This window comes from Chiloscyllium plagiosum, unplaced genomic scaffold (genome assembly GCF_037043375.1).
Source record: "Chiloscyllium plagiosum isolate Xiang-an unplaced genomic scaffold, Cpla_swu_hap1 HiC_scaffold_27, whole genome shotgun sequence".
Lineage (NCBI taxonomy): Eukaryota > Metazoa > Chordata > Chondrichthyes > Orectolobiformes > Hemiscylliidae > Chiloscyllium > Chiloscyllium plagiosum.
This window is the reverse complement of record NW_028270165.1, coordinates 93243945-93265744: the sequence shown is the minus strand read 5'-3', so window position 1 is coordinate 93265744 and position 21800 is coordinate 93243945. Positions and strand designations below refer to the sequence as shown.

Below are 21800 nucleotides of genomic sequence, written 5' to 3'. Positions count from 1 at the left end.
GTACCCTCTACCTGTTTCCACCTTTCCCCACTTCAATACCCTGACCCCAGCACACCCTTGTTCCACAGCTCTCCCTCTACCCACCCCCAGACCTGAACAAGGGTACACCAGATCCCTCGACTTCTCCACCTTCTGATACTGCCTAGCTTGCTGCGTTCTTTCAGTCTCCTGCCTGTCTATTTTGCTAATTGAGAACAAAGGCTTGGACTAACTTTTCCAGACTCTGTCCCCTCACCTGGATTCACTCCCATTTCTTTCAGTTGCTCCAAGTCAACAACTGAACCTCAGAATGAAACGTAAATGGAAATGGGGGTGAGAAAAGAGAGTGCCGTACTCTCAGATGTTGGACAGAGGAAAGAAGTTGCAGTCTGAGGAGAACCTCAATCTTCATTCAGAGAGAGGAGGAGCAGGAGCTTCAGAGCCTCATTGTCCAACTTCCACATTCACCAATAGGGGAGCTCCGAATGGCAGGAGGACAATTCTCCCTCTGGTCCTCCTTATTTGTCCATCAAACGTAGGTCTCATCCCTTTTCTGCCGACAGCGAGGAACATGCCCAATGTCTTGGTGACACCAGCAAACGTGTGCCCTGTTTGTTGACACTGAGGAGTGTACACAATATGCACTGTAGCAATGCTGGTGTCATTGACAGATTTTAAGTGTCCAAATTCCTTTGGAGAACAAAAAGGGTACAGCCATAATTTTTTTCCATGTGGCTCAATATTTGATTGCTTTTGCATTTGTCTGGCTGCTCAATGTTTAAGTCTTTTCCTCAGTGTTGGGCTGAGATTCACAACTAGAGGGCATAGGTTTAGCGTGAGACCACAAAAGTAACTGAGGGCCAACGTTTCCATGCAGAGGGTGGTGCATCTATGGAATGAGCTGCCAGAGGAAGTAGTGGAAGCCAGTATAATTACAGCATTTGAAAGGTATCTGGCTGGGTATCTGAATAGGAAGGGTTTAGAGGGATATGAGTCAAGTGCTGGCAAAGGGGTCTAGATTAATTTAGGATAGCATGTTGGCATGGACAGGTTGGACCGAATAGGTCTATTTCCGTGCTGTACATCTCTATGACTCTAAATAATAAAAAGTCGAATTTTCCAAATAACAAACTATATCCATGTTAACAAGGCTTAGTGTACCACATGCTTTACTAACTATTCTCAACAGGTCCTGCCCCTTCAATGACTGAGGAACATATACATGCTGGTGCATAATCTCCTTCACTAGTATTTACACACTACCCTCAGCAATTGCACAACTAACAGCAAAGGGTAAACAGCACAAGGATTAAAACACACAGTGAGGGGCAAACAGGACAAGGATTAAACACACAGTGAGGGGTAAACAGCACAAGGATTAAACACACAGTGAGGGGTAAACAGCACAAGGATTAAACACACAGTGAGGGGTAAACAGCACAAGGATTAAACACACAGTGAGGGGGTAAACAGCACAAGGATTAAACACACAGTGAGGGGGTAAACAGCACAAGGATTAAACACACAGTGAGGGGGTAAACAGCACAAGGATTAAACACAGTGAGGGGTAAATAGCACAAGGATTAAACACACAGTGAGGGGGTAAACAGCACAAGGATTAAACACACAGTGAGGGGCAAACAGCACAAGGATTAAACACACAGTGAGGGGCAAACAGCACAAGGATTAAACACACAGTGAGGGGGAAACAGCACAAGGATTAAACACACAGTGAGGGGCAAACAGCACAAGGATTAAACACACAGTGAGGGGCAAACAGCACAAGGATTAAACACACAGTGAGGGGCAAACAGCACAAGGATTAAACACACAGTGAGGGGTAAACAGCACAAGGATTAAACACACAGTGAGGGGCAAACAGCACAAGGATTAAACACACAGTGAGGGGCAAACAGCACAAGGATTAAACACACAGTGAGGGGCAAACAGCACAAGGATTAAACACACAGTGAGGGGCAAACAGCACAAGGATTAAACACACAGTGAGGGGCAAACAGCACAAGGATTAAACACACAGTGAGGGGCAAACAGCACAAGCGCCAGTAAAAGCCGATGGAAAGTGAGTGTAAAATGTCACTATGACAGGACAGGCCCCACATTCCTTCCCCTCCGTCCCCCCCACAACCTGCCTCACCTTTCACGTCCCGGGCCCAGTACATTCCAGGTGGCCCCATAGTTGACACAGGGGCCGCCCCACGACCAGTAGAACTCCACCACCCCGGCGGCCGACGAGTTCCCAAGCAGGCCCTTAACCCCATCCGCCTCCAGAATGCTCACCGGCTCCTGGCTGCTGTACAGCCGGCCGGTGTGGCCGTGACACAGCAGCTGCGCCAGGAAGGCGGCGGCGGCCAGTGACGGGTGTCTGCCCCGGGCCGCGCGGCGCCATTTTCCTAACGGCCGCCCTCCCGCCGCTTCCTCGCTCGAGCGACTTCTCCCAACCGCCTTCTGCCCCGCGAGACGTCTGCACGGGGATGGGCGGGGCCGGGCCGGGGAGCCTCACCGTCACCAAGCAACAGCCACCTCGCGCTACAACTGCTCATTCACAAAAACAAACTCTCCTGTCTCGCTCTGCAGCTGCAGGGGGGACACTGCCACGTTTCCAGGAGCCCTGTCTACATTGGGAAAGCTCACGGCTCAATTTAAACAGATATTCCCACATCTAACGGAACGGCGTCATATCGAAAGGGGGCAATCTGCATTTTAAAGGGACGCGGACATTTTAACGGGTATTTCTGCAAATAAAGAGGTTTAAATGGACAAGATTACATTTCAAAGGGATGTGGCACATTCAAAGGGATATCTTCATATGTAAAGTGACGCAGTTATATCTAAATGAACCTACATTTCGAAGAGACGTTGCCCTATTTATAAGTAGAGACAGTAGGTGTGAATTCTGTCTGTGTCCCAATGTTGAGTCATACTGACATTTTTCTGAGAAAAGCTCTGCATTTAAATTACATTCTTGAGAAGGTAATTTATAGATTCGGGTTGGCCGTGCTAAGTTACCCATAGTGACCAGGGATGTACAGGTTTGGCTGGATTGGCCATGGAAATATGGAGTAATAATTGGATATGGCTGGGATACTGTTCAGAGGGCCAGAAAGGAAGAGATGGGCTGAATGGCCTGCTTCCACATTGTTGGGATTGTATACCCTCCCCATAAAGGAGCATTTGATCGACATCTATCCTGTCAAGCCCCTTACTGAAACCAGTAGAATTCTGAAAAGGTATGCAGCACAGAAACAGACACTTTGGTCCAATTCGTCTGTGCCGACCAGGATTCCAAACTCAACCAGTCCCACTTGCCTACATTTGGCCCATAATCTTTCTATTCATCTACCCATCCAAATGCTGTTTAAACGTTGTAAATTAACCGGCAACTACCACATCCTCAGTAAGTTCATTCCACATACAAAGCCACCCTCTCTCAAAATGTTGCCCCTCCGGTTCCTTTTAAATCTCTCTCCTCACCTCAAGTAATATGGCCCCAAGTTTTGAGTTCCCCGACGCTAAGCAAGAGCCCTTTGGTATTCAGCTTACCTCCACTCCTCATGATTTTATCCATCTCAATGAAGTCACCCCCCAACCTCCTGTGCTCCAGTGAATAAAGTCCCAGCCTCTCCTTATAACTCAAACACTCCAGTCCTGGCAAATCTTTAACGAACCCTCTGTGATAAGAATACTTCCGATTCCAGGGCCATCAGAACTGTACTCGGTACTCTGAAAGTGGCCTCACCAACATCCTGTACAACCTCAACATGATGTCCCAACCCCTGTACTCAATGGTGTGAACAATGAATGCTATGCTGCTAAATGCCTTCTTAACTGCCCTGTCGACCAGTGATGCAACTTCCAAAGAACCACGTACCTGAACACCAACCCCCATGTCTGTCTGTTCTATAACATGATCCAGGGCCCTACCATTATCTGTACAAGTCCTGCCCTTTCTTGTTTTAACAAAATGCAACCCCTTGCTTGTATTAATACTTCTCACACACATGCTCCCCCTCAGACACACACACACACACACACACACACACACACACTTATACCCCCCAATACTCTCTCAGGCTTCTTCTCCATCACACTCACACTTTACCAAGCATGTACACACACTCACGCACAAACTCACATGCATCCACACACAATTCTATGAGGTGAATTTGTATTGGTAGAATTATATTTGCAGATGTATTCAATTTTGGTCAAAAAGCACACAATTTCCAGGCAGTCAATCCATGTAATATTTTATGAATTTGGAAATAGAACCAGTCTGACTCAAGATTGGAATAATGACAGACTCAATTCTCAGGAAGAAAGTGAGGACTGCAGATGCTGGAGATCAGAGCTGAAAAGGTGTTGCTGGAAAAGCGCAGTAGGTCAGGCAGCATCCAAGGAGCAGGAGAATCGACTTTCAGGCATGAGCCCTTCTTCAGCCCTTTCCTGAAGAAGGGCTCATGCCCGAAACGTCGATTCTCCTGCTCCTTGGATGCTGCCTGACATGCTGTGCTTTTCCAGCAACACATTTTCAGACTCCATTCTCACATCTTTAAATGCAATGTCTGAGCTGAGATGTCACCTTCTTTATAAAACCTTCAGTCATCTCAAGAATGAGACTTAAAAGGTGTTCTGGCAGTTACACGTTAATGAACCAATACGTACACCCATTCTCAGAGATGAAAGACTTGACAGCAATCTAGGTTTGTTCAATATATTCCATCAGTTGCAAGTCACTGATCTTTTGATATACGTTCTGTGTCTTACGTTCATCGGGTAGCTGTGGAGCAGCACTCAGAAAGCTAGTGCTTCCAAATAAACCTGTTGGACAATAACCTGGTATTGTATGATTTTTTTTTTTTAAACTTTATCAACCCAGTCTAATACCGACACCTCCACATCGTTTCTAGTGAACACAGCCCACACCTCCTGGTGCTGCCAGTAAACTTTACAATGCTGATGAAACAACGCAGTACCTGAAAGATTTACAATTTCTAACGATACCAGCTACTCATTCACTGCTCCATCTGATACACGACATTGGAAACTCAGTGCAGGAGGCTGAAAGAGAGGAGCAGCTTTAAACAAAAAACCTCTTGGAGCTCAAAGCTTTCAATGAGAGTCTGAGCCCGGCAGTAAGTTCAGGTAACCTTTATTGTGACTCTACTTTGTTACAGCTTCAGATTCCCCCCCAGCAAAAAGGCATAGACAAAGTAGCAGCTTTTTAAACAGCTCAAGATCAAAGCCCACACACACCCCACTGTCTTTACTATTGGGCAGCACCAGGTTGTAATTGGATCCTTATTACAGCCGTAACCCGGAGGAAGTATTGCCTCACTCAGCAACTTCACCCATACCCTGTATCCTGGTACGTTTCTCCCCGCTCATTTGCCAGTGGGGGGAGGGCAGTGTAGTGTCAACCAAACTGCTGTGGGTCTGGGGTCATGTGTAGGCCAGACCGGGTAAAGGATGCAGCTGGAACGACTGAGTGAATCCTTTCCCACAACGGCGGTTCCCTTCCCTAACAAGGGAGAGAGTGATACAGATGGGGGCTTTCTCCCCCGCACCACCCCCTCCCTGAAACGGTCTCATCGTTAGATTCCGAACTCCACATTTCTGACCGAATACCAATTCTGCCATCTGTCATGGGGGGATTCGAACCCGGGAGTCCCCGGAACCAGGTTGATAGTCCAATCGATATTGGCACTCGGCCGTCACTCCTTCAATCCCCTGGTGATGGCACGTGAACTCGCTGGTGCTTCTGCAGGTGGGAGGAGCGGGTGAAGCCCTTTCTGCACTGAGAGCAGGTGAACGGCCTCTCCCCGGTGTGGATCCACTGGTGCCTTAGCAGGGTGGAGACCTGGGTAAAGGCCTTCCCGCACTTGGGGCAGCTGAAGGGCCTCTCCCCCATGTGGATCCGCCGGTGGGTCTGGAGGTTGGAGTAATTGCTGAAGGCCTTCCCGCACTCAGAGCTGATGAAGGGCCTCTCTCCCATGTGGAACCGCCGGTGGGCCAACAGGGCAGAGAAAAACATGAAGGCCTTCCCACAATCGGGGCAGCTGATGTGCCTTTCCCCCGTGTGGTCCCGCTGGTGGGCCAGCAGGTGGGAGGAATGTCTGAAGGCCTTCCCGCAGTCGGTGCAGGGAAATGGCCTCTCCCTGGTGTCACTGCGCCGATGAGTCTCCACGGCTGACGGGAAACAGAAGCCTTTCCCACAGTCGCCACACTTCCATCGTTTGTCCACAGGGCGGGATTCCTCGGGTTTCCCCATGGATGAAGCTTCAGCCACACACAATCGAATTTCCAGCCCCTCCCTGTCGTGAATTCCTCTTTCCAGGTCGTATAACTGTTTCAGTCTCCATGCACAGTGCGCTGCAACAGTCGGGTCTCTCGTCCAGTCGCACTGATGTTGAAAACATACTCACTCAGTCAGGAACCAAAAAACTTTGATCCCTCTCACAGGAATCAGTCGAAAATCGTTGCAGTCCTGGTGGACTGAATGACTGTCAGACATTGACGGCAAAGTGAGGATGGCAAAAGCTGGAGAGTCAGTCGAAAAATGTGGCACTGGAAAAGCACAGGGATGTCAGACAGCATCTGAGGAGCAGGAGGGTTAATGTTTTGGGCATAAGCCCTTCATCTGTTGATTGAGAAACTTCCGCCATCAGATCTTCAAATACGCTGTAAAAAGAGATTACAAAAGTCATCACTGTCAGTGCAGGGTAGAAATTCAGAACAAGCAATTCTACTTTCTGTGGAATATTCTTTTCTTTTATTATTCCACAAAATTTAAAGTACCATCCCACTCTCTCTCCCCCTCTGTTCTCACTCCGCTCTAACTAATTCCCCTGAAGGTGCTGATTCAGGATCTTACAGGGACAGAAAAAGCACAAACATCAAGACTGACATCTCTCTGAATTTTGGATACCTCCACCTGAAAGTTAATATCTTTCACAACACTGGGATCCTGCTGAGAGTGAGCAGGTTTGATTTTGGGAAGTAAATAAAATGTGTGTCAATTCAGGATGAAGCTGCCACGCAGCTTCTTTAGGAACAACCAGACACAAAATGGTTAACGTCCCTGGGAAGGGGAAGCAAAATGACACCAGAAAGAAATTGAATACACTGACATGGCAAACATTAGTGGAAAGCCAGAGTCAGAGGTATACAGTACAGAAACAGACCCTTCGGTCCAACTCGTCTGTAGCGACCAGATATCGTAAATCAATCTGGAATCGTTTGCTCACACGTGGCCCATAGCTGGGGTCATCCCCACCCCCCTGTCCTGACACCTTGATGCCTCCAAGCTGACCTTCAAAGGTTCGGTTTTTCCCTCCATTCTTTCCCGGTTGTCTTTTGTAAGTTTTGAAAACTTTCCCAATCCTCTGAGTATAGGATTTGTGAAGTTATGTTGTCGCAGTACAGGTCATTGGTGAGGCCACATTTGGAACATTGCGCACAATTCTGGTTTCCTTCCTTGAAAGGGCTCAGAAACATTTACAAGGATATTGCCAGGGTTGGAGGATTTGAGCTAGAGGGAGGCTAGGGCTGTTTTCCCTGGAGCATTGGAGGCTAAGGGGTGACCTTATAGAGGTTTATAAAATCATGAAGGGCATGGAGAGGATAAATAGGCAAAATCTTTTCCCTGCGGTGGGGGGAGGGGGAGGTCCAGAACAAGAGGGCATAGGTTTAAGGTGAGGGGGGAAAGAAACAAAAGAGATCTGAGGGGCAACCTTTTCACACAGAGGGTAGTAAATGTATAGAATGAGCTGCAGGAGGAAGTGGTGGAGGCTGGTACAAATACAACATTTAAAAGGCAGCTGGATGGGTACGTGAATGGGTAGGATTTAGAGGGATATGGGCCAAGTGCTGGTAAATAGGATACATTAATTTCAGATATCTAGTCAGCATGGACGAGATGGACTGTTTCTGTACTGTACAGCTCTGTGGCCATCTTACTTCATTTTGAAATGTTTGCACTATCACTTGGAACACCCTGTTAGGGTTCAGAGTGTGCCAGGTCCTGACATCTCCTTCCTCATGTCTCCTGTGTATTTTAAATCAATAGTACTGTTTGTATGTTACTGGGTTAGTACTTTAAACACAAAGACACATACAATATAATCAGAATTTCTATTCGGTACAGACAGTGATGATTTGTTTCAACTTTGCTAACAGGGTATCAGAAGGGGAGGATCTGCAGACAGAAATCTTGGAAGAAATTCCATAACAAGATCTGACAGGGTCACTCATTATCATTGGGGGGGGGGGGGGGGGGGGGGGAGGTGAGTCTGGAAAGAGAAATCCATTCGACCTGCTTCAAACGGTACTGGACATCCGTGTGAGCAGAGGAGCACTCAGAGAGGAACTGAGCTTTAACTGGTTACACAGAATGAGTGTATGTGTGCCAATGAGCTGACTTTGGAAAAGACTGAGAGGCGGGCTGGGGCATTTATTTCACCCTGGAGCATCAGAGCCTGAGGAGTGACCTTAGAGAGGTTTATAAAATCGTGAGGGGCATACATAGTGCAAATAGCCTAAGTCTTTTCCCCTGAGGGGGGGGGGAAAGAGAGTCAAAAACTAGAAGGCAGAGGTTTAAGGTGAGAAGGGAAAGATTTAAAAGGGGCCTAAGGGACAACTTTTCATGCAGAGGGTTGTGCAGGTATGGAATGAACTGCCAGAGCAAGTGGTGGAGGTGGGTACAATTGCAATGTTTAAGAGGCATTTGGTTGGGTATATGAATAGGAAGGGTTTGGAGGGATATGGCCTGGGTGCTGCCAGGGGGGATTAGATTGGGTTGGAATATTGGGTCAGCATGGATGAGTTGGACTGAAGGGTCTGCTTCCGTGCTGTCCACCTTTATGACTCTATGACGAGCACTCGGAGCATGGCTCCTTCATCAGGTGATTGTGGAGTATAAAATCATAAGGCAGCCCATCTTTTAGTATGGGCTGCTCGTATCATTCATTTGTAAATCGCCAAATTTCCTGAAAGACATTTTCTTGAGATAACAAGGTTTTAGAACAAAATGTGACATCTCAGCTCTGACAATGCATTAAAGGTGTGAAGTCAGAATCTGTCTGTAACACAATCTTGAGTCAGACTGGTTCTATTTCCAAAGTGCAATTTACAAAATATTACATGGATTGAACAGTTGGTATATTGTGCATTTTTGAGAAAAATAGAATGTCTCAGCAAATATAATTCTGCAAATACAAATTCACCCCCATGGATGTGTGTGTGTGAATGAGACAGAGAAAAGTCTATTTTGTGCTGTCTTTCCTTATGTCTACTTGATAACAGATGCTTTATTGCTGTTGGTGTAAATATTGTTGTAAATCATAGCTGGGTATGAATAGTTAGATGTTAGGGAGAGAGAATGCCTCAAGAGGGGCACTATAAGAATCTTGGGAGAGCCCTATTTCTGGTTTACTTCCTCATGAACAAACATTAAGCACGAGCATTTATTTATTTCTAATTTTGTTGTTTTTCTTGATTGATTCCCAGCTAGGACTACACTCTGTGTCTGGATGGTTGACAGGCTGAGAGATTGTGGCTTGAGTCTTGAATAACTGAATGTTTTATTGTTCCAGAAGGTGTGGGGGTGGGGGTCAAGGCTTCAGCAGAAATCTAGCAGAGCAGAGAACAGACCAATAGCTTACTCTGTGGGAAAATGAAATCCGAGCTGATCGTGGCTGATATATCCATTGGCTCAGCTCTTCTTCCCTGCATTATCCCAACTACCCTTAACTCCCTGACCATGAAAACCCATCCAATTGTGTCTTGAATATACTTAATGAAGATGCCTCTACTGCTTCCTTGGGCAGAGAATTCCATAGATTGACTACTCTCCAGGAAAAGCATTTCCTCCTCATCGGTCCTAAATGGCATGGTGGCACAGTGAGTAGCACTGCTGCCTCACAGCGCCAGAGACCGGGGTTCAATTCCTGCCGCGGGCAACTGTCTGTGTGGGTTTCCTCCGGGTGCTCTGGTTTCCTCCCACAGTCCAAAGACGTGCGGGTTAGGTGAATTGGCCATGCTAAATTGCCTGTCGTGTCAGGTGAAGGGGTAAATGTAGGGGAGTGGGTCTGGGTGGGTTGCTCTTCAGGGGGTTGGGGAGGTCTTGTTGGGGTGAAGGGCCTGTTCCCACACTAAGTAATCTAATATAATCTAAAATCTACTCCCCTCAACTTGAGACCTGGTCTCATCCACCAGCAGAAATGACTGGATAGGGTAGGGGTAAAAATAATGACTGCAGATGCTGGAAACCAGATTCTGACTTAGTGGTGCTGGAAGAGCACAGCAGCTCAGGCAGCATCCAAGGAGCAGTGAAATAGACGTTTCAGGCAAAAGTCATTCATCAGGAATAAAAGCAGAGAGCCTGAAGCGTGGAGAGATAAGCTAGAGGAGAGTGGGGGTGGGGAGAAAGTAGCATAGAGTACAATAGGTGAGTGGGGGAGGGGATGAAGGTGAAAAGGTCAGGGAGGAGAGGGTGGAGTGGATAGGTGGAAAAGGAGATAGGCAGGTAGGACAAGTCATGGGGACAGTGCTGAGTTGGAAGTTTGGAACTTGGGTGAGGTGGGGGAAGGGGAAATGAGGAAACTATTGAAGTCCACATTGATGCCTGGGCTGAGTTCGTTTGATTTTTGAACAACAAAGTGTGGATATTTATGTTGTGTGGTTGAGGTGGTTTTTTTGAGTGCTTTGTGTGTTGGATGCAGGTACAGTAACCACGTTTAAAATGGAATGCAAGACAATGGTTTTAAGACCACAACAGAACAGTTACGTTAGACAGCACAGAAACGGACCCTTCAGCCCAACTATTCCATGCTGACTATGTTCTCACACTAAACTAGCGCCACTTGCCAGTGTTTAGCCCATATCCCTCCGCACCGTGCCCATTCAGGTATTTATCCAAATGTCTGTTAAACGTTGCATCTGTACGTGCACCCACCACTACCTCTGGACATTCATTCCATACATGAACCACTCTCTGTTCATGAAAACCTTTTCCAGAATCGGTCCACGCCGTGCATTCATTTGCAGCAACCGAAAGGAAAGGGAAGTCAAAGATTGAATCCAAGAATGAAAAAAAAGGAAAAGGAGTTGGGAAGAGAGTGCCGTACTCACAGATGGTTGACAGAGTGGGGAGGTTGCAGTCTGGAACAAACTCACTCTTCATTCAGAAACAGAGCAGCAGCAGCTTCCGAAGCTCGTGCTGCAACTTCTGCATTCAGACAATAGGAAGGCTCTGATTGGCAGGAGGACCCGTCACCTTCCGGTCCTCCAAGGCTTCCGATTGGCCCACCAGAAGAAAGTCGCGACGCGTGCTTTGCGTGCAGTGAGGAGCATGCGCAGTTTCATCCTTGTACCGGCGAGCACGCGCAGTCTGCTCTCTGGCGATGCTGCTGTTACTGACAGAATTTAAGTGTCTGAATGCCAAGAGAAGTTAAAAAGGGGAGAGCCACCCTTTCTTCCCCCTGTGATATTTACCTTTCCTACACGCCCCATGACTTTATACATCGAAATAAGGTCACCCGACAACTTGTGGTCGTCAACAGGGCGACCAGAACTGTACTCAGTCCTCTCCACGTGGTCTCCCCAATATCCTGTACAACCACAACGTGATGTCCCAACTCCTACACTGAACGGGGTGAACAATGAAGGAAAGTGTGCTAAACGCCTCCTTCACAACCCTGTCTACCAATGATGCAACTTCCAAAGAACTATGTCCCCGATTTGGAGATGCCGGTGTTGGACTGGGGTGTACGAAGTTAAAATTCACACCACACCAGGTGATACTCCAACAGGCTCATTTGCAAGCATTAGCTTTTGGAGCGCTGCTCCTTCATCAGATGTTTGTGTCTTATGATCCTGTTCCACAAGCATCCCATGAAGGAGCAGCACTCCGAAAGCTTGTGCTTCCAAATAAACCAGTTGGACGATGACCTGGTGTTGAGAGATTTTTAACTTTATATACCTGAACCACTCCACCCCGCCCCCATGAGTCTGTTCTGCAAGACGATGCAGGGCCCTACCATTAATGGTACAAGTCCTGCCCTTCCTTGTTTTAGCAAAATGCAATCCCTTGCCTTTATCTCTTGCTCTGTCAGAGACACACACACCCTAACACTCTCACCATCTCACAGGCTTATATTCCATCTCACACACATTTCATTCGCATGTATGCGCAAACTCGCATGTGCACGCACATACACTCCTGCAAATACAGTCACACATAAGTCAATGGAGTGAACTTTCATTTGCAGAATTATATTTGCAGATATATTCAATTTTGCTCAAAAATCATACAAACTGCAGACAGTCAATCCATGTAATATTTATAAATTCCTACTTTGGTTAGTAGAACCAGTCTGATTCAAGATTGGGATACAGACACTTTTGTGCAGTATCTGAGCTGCGATGTCACCTATTTTTATAAAACCTTAAATCATCTCAAGAAGGTGAATTAAAAATAGTTTGGGGGATTACATATTAATGAACTGAAATGTGCAACCCATACTAAAAGATGAAAGATTAATCTGCAATCTAGATTTGTTTAATATGTCCTATCTGTTGCATGACACTGTGATCTTTTGCTATAAATTCTGTGTCTTATGACCCTGCTCCACAGCTACCTGATTAAGCGCTCTGAAAGCTCATGCTTACAAATAAACCTGTTGGACTATTAGCTGGTGTTGTGTGATTTTTAACTTTATCCACCCCAGTCCAACACCAGCACCTCCACATAGTTTCCAGTGGACACAGCCCGCAACTCCCAGTGCTGCCAGGAAACTGTGCAATGCCGATGACATGATGTAGTACCTGCACTCTTGAAAAATTTACAATTTCTAACAATACTGGCTACTCATTCACTGCTGCAACCGATACACAACATTGGAAACATAGAACAGGAGGCTGTAAGAAATGGGCACAGCAGGTCAGGCAGCATCAGAGAAACAGGAAAATCAATGTTGCTCGAAAAATGTCGATTTTCCTGCTCCTTGGATGCTGCCTGACCTGCTGTGCTTTGCCAGCACCACTCTAATCTTGACTCTGATCTCCAGCATCAGCAGTTCTCACTTTCACCTGTAAGAAATGAGCAGTTTAAAAACAAAAATCAGTTGCAGTTCAAAGCTCTCAACGAGAGTCTGAGCTCGGCGTGAAGCTCAGGCAATCTTTATGGCGTCCCAACTTTGTTACAGCTTCAGAATCTCTCAGCAGAAAGGTGTAGAAAAAGTAGAAATTTTTTAAAAACACCTCAAGGCCAAAAAGCACACACCCCCTCCAACCCCTCACTTGCTTCATTATTGGTCACTACCCAGTTGACCCTTTGTAATTAGATCCTTGGTACAGCCTTAACCCGGAGAAAGTATTGCCTCACTCAGCAATTTCAACCCGGATCCTGTATCCAAGTAAGTTGGATGGGCAGTGTAGAGTCAACCAGATTGCTGTGGGTCTGGAGTCACGTGTAGGCCAGACCAAGTCAAGGATGCAGCTGGGACAACTGAGTCAATCCTCTCCCACAACGACAGTTTCGTTCCCTAAAAAGGAACTGAGTGAATGAGATGGGGGATTTCTTCCACCCCAACCCCACCAACATTGGTTTCACTGTTAAATTCTGAACTCCAGATTTCTGACCAAATTCCAATTCCACCATCTGTCGCAGTGGGAATTGAACCCGGGATCCCTGGAACTGGGTCGATAGTTCAGTCGATAATGGCACTCGGCCATCATTCCTTCAATCACCCTGCAACAGCACGTGAACTCGCTGGTGGCTCCGCAGGTTGGAGGCCTGGGTAAAGGCCTTTCTGCATGCGAGGCAGCTGAAGGGCCTCTCCCCGTTGTGGACCCGCTGGTGGGTCTGGAGGTTGGAGGACTTGCTGAACGCCTTCCCGCACTTGGGACAGATGGAGACACTCTCCCCCGTTTGGACCGGCCGGTAGGTCAGCAGGGTATATACCTGCATAAAGGCCTTCCCAAGAGGTGTGGGAAGGTGAAGGGCCTCTCCCCCTTCTTTGGTGCCTCAGCAGCGTGGATGAATTAGTGAAGGCCTTCCCGCAGTCAGGGCAGCTAAAGGGCCTCTCCCCTGTGTGGACCTGCCAGTGCTACAGCAGGGTGGAGGGCAGAGGTGTGGGTAAAGACCTTCCCACATTCGGGGCAGCTGAATTGCCTCTCCCCTGTGTGGACCTGCCAGTGCTACAGCAGGGTGGAGGCCTGGGTAAAGGCCTTCCCGCACTCGGGGCAGGGGAATGGCCTCTCCCCCTTGTGGACCCGCTGGTGGGTCTGGAGATTGGAGGACTTGCTGAAGACCTTCCCACAGACAGGGCAGGGGAATGGCCTCTCCCTGGTGCGACTGCGCCGATGAATCTCCGGGAAAGGCGGGGCACGAAAGCCATTCCCGCAGTCGCCACACTTCCACGGTTTCTCCACGGGGTGGGATTCCTCAGGTTTCTCCATGGCCAAAGCTTCAGCCACACACAAATGCGTATGGAGCCCCTCCCCACCGTGAGTTCCTCTTCCCAGGTTCTGCACTCAGGGCCTGCAACAGTAGAGTATCTCATCCAGTCGGAGCTGGAAATGTGTTGCTGGAAAAGCGCAGCAGGTCAGGCAGCATCCAGGGAACAGGAGAATCGACATTTCGGGCATAAGCCCTTCTTCAGGAATGAGGAAAGTTTGTCCAGCAGGCTAAGATAAAAGGTAGGGAGGAGGGACTTGGGGGAGGGGTGTCGGAAATGTGATAGGTGGAAAGAGGTCAAGGTGAGTGTGATAGGTTAGACTGGGGTGGGGGCGGAGAGGTCGGGAAGAAGATTGCAGGTTAGGAAGGCGGTGCTGAATTCGATGGATTTGACTGAGACAGGGTGGGGAGAGGGGAAATGAGGAAACTGGTGAAATCCGAGTTCATCCTTTGTGGTTGGAGGGTTCCTAGGCGGAAGATGAGGCGTTCGTCCTCTAACCGTTGTTTTGTTGTGGTCTGACGATGGAGGAGTCCAAAGACCTGCATATCCTTGGTGGAGTGGGAGGGGGAGTTGAAATGTTGAGCTACAGGGTGGTTGGGTTGGTTGGTCCGGGTGTCCCAGAGGTGTTCTCTGAAACGCTCCGCAAGTAGCCAGCCTGTCTCCCCAATATAGAGGAGGCCACATCGGGTGCAGAGGATGCAATAGATGATGTGTGTGGAGGTGCAGGTGAATCTGTGGCGGATATGGAAGTTTCCTTTGGGGCCTTGGAGGGAGGTGAGGGGGGAGGTGTGGGCGCAAGTCTTGCACCTCCTGCGGTTGCAGGGGAAGGTGCCGGGAGTGGAGGTTGGGTTGGTGGGGGGTGTGGATCTGACAAGGGAGTCACGGAGGGAGTCGTCTTTACGGAATGCTGATAGGGGAGGGGAGGGAAATATATCCTTGGAGGTGGGGTCCGTTTGGAGGTAGCGGAAATGACGGCGGATGATGCGCTGTACATGGAGATTGGTGGGGTGGTAGGTGAGGACCAGTGGGGTTCTGTCCTGGTGGCGGTTGGAGGGGCGGGGCTCAAGGGCGGAGGAGCGGGAAGTGGAAGAGATGCGGTGGAGGGCATCGTCGACCACGTCGGGGGGGGGGGAAATTGCGGTCCTTGAAGAAAGAGGCCATCTGGGTTGTACGGTTTTGGAACTGGTCCTCCTGGGAGCAGATGCGGCGGAGTCGAAGGAATTGGGAGAATGGGATGGCGTTTTTACAGGGGGCAGGATGGGAGGAGGTGTAGTCCAGGTAGCTGTGGGAGTCGGTCGGTTTGTAGTAGTTTGTAGTAGTTGTAGTAGTGGTTTGTAGTCAGTTTGTAGTATCTCATCCAGTCCCACTGCTGCTGAAAACGTGCTCAAACAGGAACCAAACTGCTTTGCTCCTTCTCACAGAATCATAGTCAAAAATCATTATGTTCCTGATGGATTGACGTCAAAGTGAGGACAGCAGATGCTGGAGAGTCAGAGTCGAAAAGTGCACTGCTGGCAAAGCACAGGAGGTCAGACAGCATCCGAGGAGCAGGAGAATCGACGTTTCAGGCATGAGCCCTTCCTCAGGAATGATGTGTGGATGTAAAAAGTGGTCTCAGCGTCCTTCCACACCAGTCACTGCCAGTTGTCAGACGGATGCAGCAAGCAATCAGCAAGGCAAGAGGTATATTAGCAAGAGGAATTGAGTTCAGAAGTAGGGATGTCTTCCTGCAGTTAGGGGGTCATTGAATATATTCTGGATATGTGGTGCTGGAAGAGCACAGCAATTCAGGCAGCATCCGAGGACAGGCACATTGAATATATTCAAGGCTGAGTTCATCTGATTTTAGAACATCAATGAAGTGGATGTTTATGGGGGAAGGCAAGTAAAATGATTTTAAGACCAGTACAGAACAGTAACAGAGTTAGACAGCACAGAACAGACCCTTTAGCCCAACTAGTCCATGCTGACTATATTCACAAACTAAACTGCCTGTGTTTGCCCCATATCCCCCTGAACCTTTCCTATTCATGTACTTATGCAAATGTCTTTTAAACGTTGTTACTCAACCTGCATCCACCATTTCCTCTGGACATTCATTCCACACAAACCACTGTTTAAAAAAAAGGTGCTCCTCATGTGTTTTTTAAATCTTTCTCCTCTCACCTTAATTTGCTCCCTAATCTTGAAACGACACATGCCGTTCACCTTATCTTTGCCCCTCATGGTTTTGTAAACCTCTATAAAGAGAACAAAGAACCTTACAGCACAGGAACAGGCCCTTCAGCCCTCCAAGGCTATGCTGATCGAGATACTCTATCTAAACCTGCCACCTATTTTCTAAGGATCTGTATCCCTCTGCTCCTTGCCCATTCATGTCTCTGTCTAGATACATCTTAAATGACGCTATCGATCCCAACCCTACTACCTCCGCTGGCGATGCATTCGAGACACCCACCACCCTCTGTGTAAAGAACTTGCCATGTATATCTCCCTCAAACCTTACTCCTCTGACTTTGAACTCGTGACCCTGAGTAATTAAGTCTTCCCCTCTGGTAAAATAATTCTTCCTATCCACCCCTGTCTACACCCCTCATGGTTTTTATGCCTCAATCAGGACCCCCCCCCCCCAACCTCCTTATTTCCAATGAAAATAATCCTAATCTACTCAACCTCTCCTCATAGCTAGTGCTCTCCATAACAGGCAACATCCTGGTGAACCTCCTCTGCACTCTCTCCAAAAGTATCCACATCCTTTTGGAAATCTGGCGACCGGAATTGTACGCAGTATTCCAAATGCGCCAAACCAAAATCTTATATAACTTTAACATGACCTGCCAGCTCTTTTACTCAATCCGTCCGATGATGGAACGCGCGTTGTATGCTGCCTTGACCACTCTACTGACAGTCATTGTCACCTTCAGAGAACAATAGACCCGAACACCCAGATCTCTCTGTACATCAATTTCCCCCAGGACCTTTCCATTTACTGTATAGCTCGCTCTTGAATTGCATCTTCCAAAATGCATCACCTCGCATTTGTCTGGATTGAACTCCATCTGCCATTTCTCTTCCCAACTCTCCGATCTATATTCTGCTGTATCGACTGACAGTCCCCTTCACTATCTGATATTCCATCAATCTGAATGCCCATCTGCAAACTTGCTAATGAGGCACCCGATACCTTCACCTTTCAACCTCCTGTGCTCCAGTGAAAAAAGTCCCAGCCTACCCACCAATAGGTGTGAATTCTGTCTGGGTCCCAATGTCGAGTCAGCCTGACATTTTTGATAGAAAAGCTCTGCATTTAAATTACGTTCTTGAGAAAGTTACTGAAAACAGGTTCTGGGATTAACATACCAAAGAACAGAACTCCATTCTAAAAGATGGAAGATTTAATTTAAATTGTTTAATGTATCACATCTCCATGAACTGGACTCCGTTGGCTATAAATAGTCTAATCATGATCTTATTCTCCACAACCACCTGAAGCAGCAGCAGCACTTCAGAGCGCCAGAGATCCGGGTTCAATTCCCACCTCGGGCAACTGTCAGTTTGGAGTTTGCACATTCTCCCCGTGTCTGCTTGGGTTTCCTCCCACAGTCCAAAGATGTGCAGGTTAGGTGAAGTGGCCACGCTAATTTGCCTATAGTGTTAGGTGAAGGGGTAAATGTTGGGGAATGGGTCTGGGTGGGTTGCTCTTCGAAGGGTTGGTTTGGGCTGAAGGGCTTGTTTCCACACTAAGTAATAAAATCTAAAATAAATCTAATCACTCCGAAAGCTAGGGCTTCCAAACAAACCATGTTATGGCAGCAGTGGGAGGTGTGAATTATATTCACTAAAAACAGTTAAGCAGTTAGATAACACGTTCGAGTGGGAAGTGTGTATAACATGATCGCACAACTCCTATACTCAATACTATGAGCAATGAAGGAAAGCAAACCAAACGCTGCCTTCACTACTCTGTCCACCTGAGACTCCAGCACTCCAAGGTCTCTTTATTCTGCAACACTCCCCTAACTGTGTCAGTCCTGCCTGGATTGCTTGACCAAAATGCAAACCTCTGATTTCTCTAAATTAAACTCCAACTGACACTCCTCGGCTCATCAACCGATCCCATAAATTCTAATTTATAGTGAACTCTTTCCTCTCTTATTCCCTGGAAGCTGAAAATCTCCATCCCACACTCACTCCCTCCATTTTCACTTTGCTTATAGCGGAAGAATATAACTGAGAAACTTATCAGCCACGATAGAATGGAATGAGCAGACCTGGTGGCCTAATTTCTGCTCCTATGTCTTGTGGTCTCTTGCTGTCCTGGATACCGTGAGAGAGAATTGGGACCAGCATTGAACCAATCATGACTGGATATGGATCTACCTGCATCTAGGTGGATGGGCTGGGACTGTTTCACTGGCGCATAGGAGGTGGAGATGTGACCTTATCAAGGTTTACAAAATCATGAGGGGAGAGATGAGGTGAACGACGGGTGTCCTTCCCCTAGCGTTGGGGTTTCAAGATTAGGGAGCAAATTTTGATGGTGACAGGAGAAAGAGATTTTAAAAAGAATTTAATACACACCGTGACATCGAACAATTCTTCCGTCGCCTCCGCCTCCGAGCTTACTTTCACAATCAGGACTCCCGCCCACCTTCCGAGGACCCCTTCGCCCACCTCCAACACACTGCATCCACCTGGACACCCCGCGCTGGCCTATTACCTGCCCTCGACCTCTTCATTTTCAACTGCCGCCGGGACATTAACCGCCTCAACCTGTCGACCCCCCTCCCCCACTCCAACCTCTCACCCTCACAACGCGCAGCCCTCCAATCCCTCTGCTCCAATCCTGACCTGACCATCAAGCCAGCGGACAAAGGGGGCGCAGTGGTAGTCTGGCGCACTGACCTCTACATCGCTGAAGCCAAACGCCAACTCGAGGACACCTCTTCCTACCGCCCCCTTGACCATGACCCCACCCCACATCACCAAACCATCATCTCCCAGACCATACAGAACCTCATCACCTCAGGAGATCTCCCACCCACAGCTTCCAACCTCATAGTCCGGGAACCCGCACTGCCCGGTTCTACCTCCTTCCCAAGATCCACAAGCCTGACCACCCTGGCCGACCCATTGTCTCAGCATGCTCCTGCCCCACTGAACTCATCTCTACCTACCTCGACACTGTCCTATCCCCCCTAGTCCAGGAACTCCCCACATACGTTCGAGACACCACCCACGCCCTCCACCTCCTCCAAGACTTCCGTTTCCCCGGCCCCCAATGCCTCATCTTCACCATGGATATTCAATCCCTCTACACCTCAATCCGCCATGACCAGGGCCTCCAAGCCTTCCGTTTTTTCCTCTCCAGACGTTCCCAACAGTACCCCTCCACCGACACACTCATTCGTTTGGCCGAACTGGTCCTCACCCTTAACAATTTCTCCTTTGAATCCTCCCACTTCCTCCAGACCAAAGGGGTAGCCATGGGCACACGTATGGGCCCCAGCTATGCCTGTCTCTTTGTTGGCTACGTAGAACAGTTGATCTTCCGTAATTACACCGGCACCACTCCCCACCTCTTCCTCCGCTACATTGATGACTGCATTGGCGCCACATCGTGCTCCCGCGAGGAGATTGAGCAATTCATCAACTTCACCAACACATTCCACCCTGACCTTAAATTTACCTGGACCATCTCTGACACCTCCCTCCCCTTCCTGGACCTCTCCCTCTCCATCAGTGATGACTGACTTGACACTGACATTTTCTACAAACCCACCGACTCCCACAGCTACCTGGATTACACCTCTTCCCACCCTACCTCTTGCAAAAATGCCATCCCGTATTCCCAATTCCTCCGCCTCCGCCGTATCTGCTCCCAGGAGGAGCGGTTCCACCATAGAACACACCAGATGGCCTCCTTCTTTAGAGACCGCAATTTCCCTTCCCACGTGGTTAAAGATGCCCTCAAACGCATCTCATCCACATCCCGCACCTCCGCCCTCAGACCCAACCCATCCAACCGCAACAAGGACAGAACACCCCTGGTGCTCACCTTCCACCCTACCAACCTTCGCATAAACCAAATCATCTGCCGACATTTCCGCCACCTCCAAACAGACCCCACCACCAGGGATATATTTCCCTCCCCACCCCTCTCCGCCTTCCGCAAAGACCGTTCCCTCCGTGACTACCTGGTCAGGTCCACGCCCCCCTACGACCCACCCTCCCATCCTGGCACTTTCCCCTGCCACCGCAGGAACTGTAAAACCTGTGCCCACACCTCCTCCCTCACCTCCATCCAAGGCCCTAAAGGAGCCTTCCACATCCATCAAAGTTTTACCTGCACATTCACCAATATCATCTATTGTATCCGTTGCTCCCGATGCGGTCTCCTCTACATTGGGGAGACTGGGCGCCTCCTAGCAGAGCGCTTTATGGAACATCTCCGAGACACCCGCACCAATCAACCAAACCGCCCCGTGGCTCAACATTTCAACTCCCCCTCCCACTCTGCCGAGCATATGGATGTGCTGGGCCTCCTCCACCGCCGCTCCCTCACCACCAGACGCCTGGAGGAAGAACGCCTCATCTTCCGCCTCGGAACACTTCAACCCCAGGGCATCAATGTGGATTTCAACAGTTTCCTCATTTCCCCTTCCCCCACCTCATCCTAGCTTCTAACCTCCAGCAACCCTGACTTGTCCGGACTTGTCCGACCTGCCCAGCTCCTTTTCCACCTATCCACTCCACCCTCTCCTCCCTGACCTATCACCTTCATCTCCTTCCCCACTGACCTATTGTACTCTATGCTACTCTCTCCCCACCCCCACCCTCCTCCAGCTTATCTCTCCACGCTTCAGGCTCTCTGCCTTTATTCCTGATGAAGGGCTTTTGCCCGAAACGTCGATTTTGCCTGTCCTCGGATGCTGCCTGAATTGCTGTGCTCTTCCAGCACCGCTGATCCAGAATCTGGTTTCCAGCATCTGCAGTCATTGTTTTTACCTCCTATTTCCCATGGCCAATCCACCCTAACCTGTACATCCCTGGTCACTACGGGTAACTTAGCACGGCCAATCCTCCCTAACCTACACCCGAATCTATAAATTACCTTCTCAATAATGTAATTTAAATGCAGAGCTTTTCTAAGAAAAATGTCAGTCTGACTCAACATTGGGACACAGACAGAATTCACACCTATTGTCTCTACTTATAAATAGGGCAACGTCTCTTCGAAATGTAGGTTCATTTAGATATAACTGCATCACTTTACATATGAAGATATCCCTTTGAATGTGCCCACATCCCTTTTGAAATGTAATCTCGTCCATTTAAACCTCT

General features: G+C 48.4%; 4 protein-coding genes across 4 annotated transcripts in view; 1 reads left to right on the top strand and 3 right to left on the bottom strand.

Annotated features, from left to right (window-relative positions):
* The window catches only part of LOC148145055 (uncharacterized), a 222097-nt gene extending 219667 nt beyond the window's left edge, over positions 1-2430 (bottom strand). Inside the window, exon 1 of the mRNA XM_087975558.1 lies at positions 2135-2430. The gene's annotated coding sequence lies outside the window, so the exon portion shown is untranslated. The remainder of the gene's footprint in view (positions 1-2134) is intronic.
* The window catches only part of LOC148145051 (uncharacterized), a 234563-nt gene that overhangs the window by 131339 nt on the left and 81424 nt on the right, over positions 1-21800 (top strand).
* Positions 1-21800, bottom strand: part of LOC148145052 (uncharacterized) — a 158418-nt gene that overhangs the window by 96509 nt on the left and 40109 nt on the right. The gene's annotated exons all lie outside the window — the stretch shown is intronic.
* Positions 1-21800, bottom strand: part of LOC148145053 (uncharacterized) — a 258116-nt gene that overhangs the window by 196221 nt on the left and 40095 nt on the right. The window lies entirely within an intron of this gene.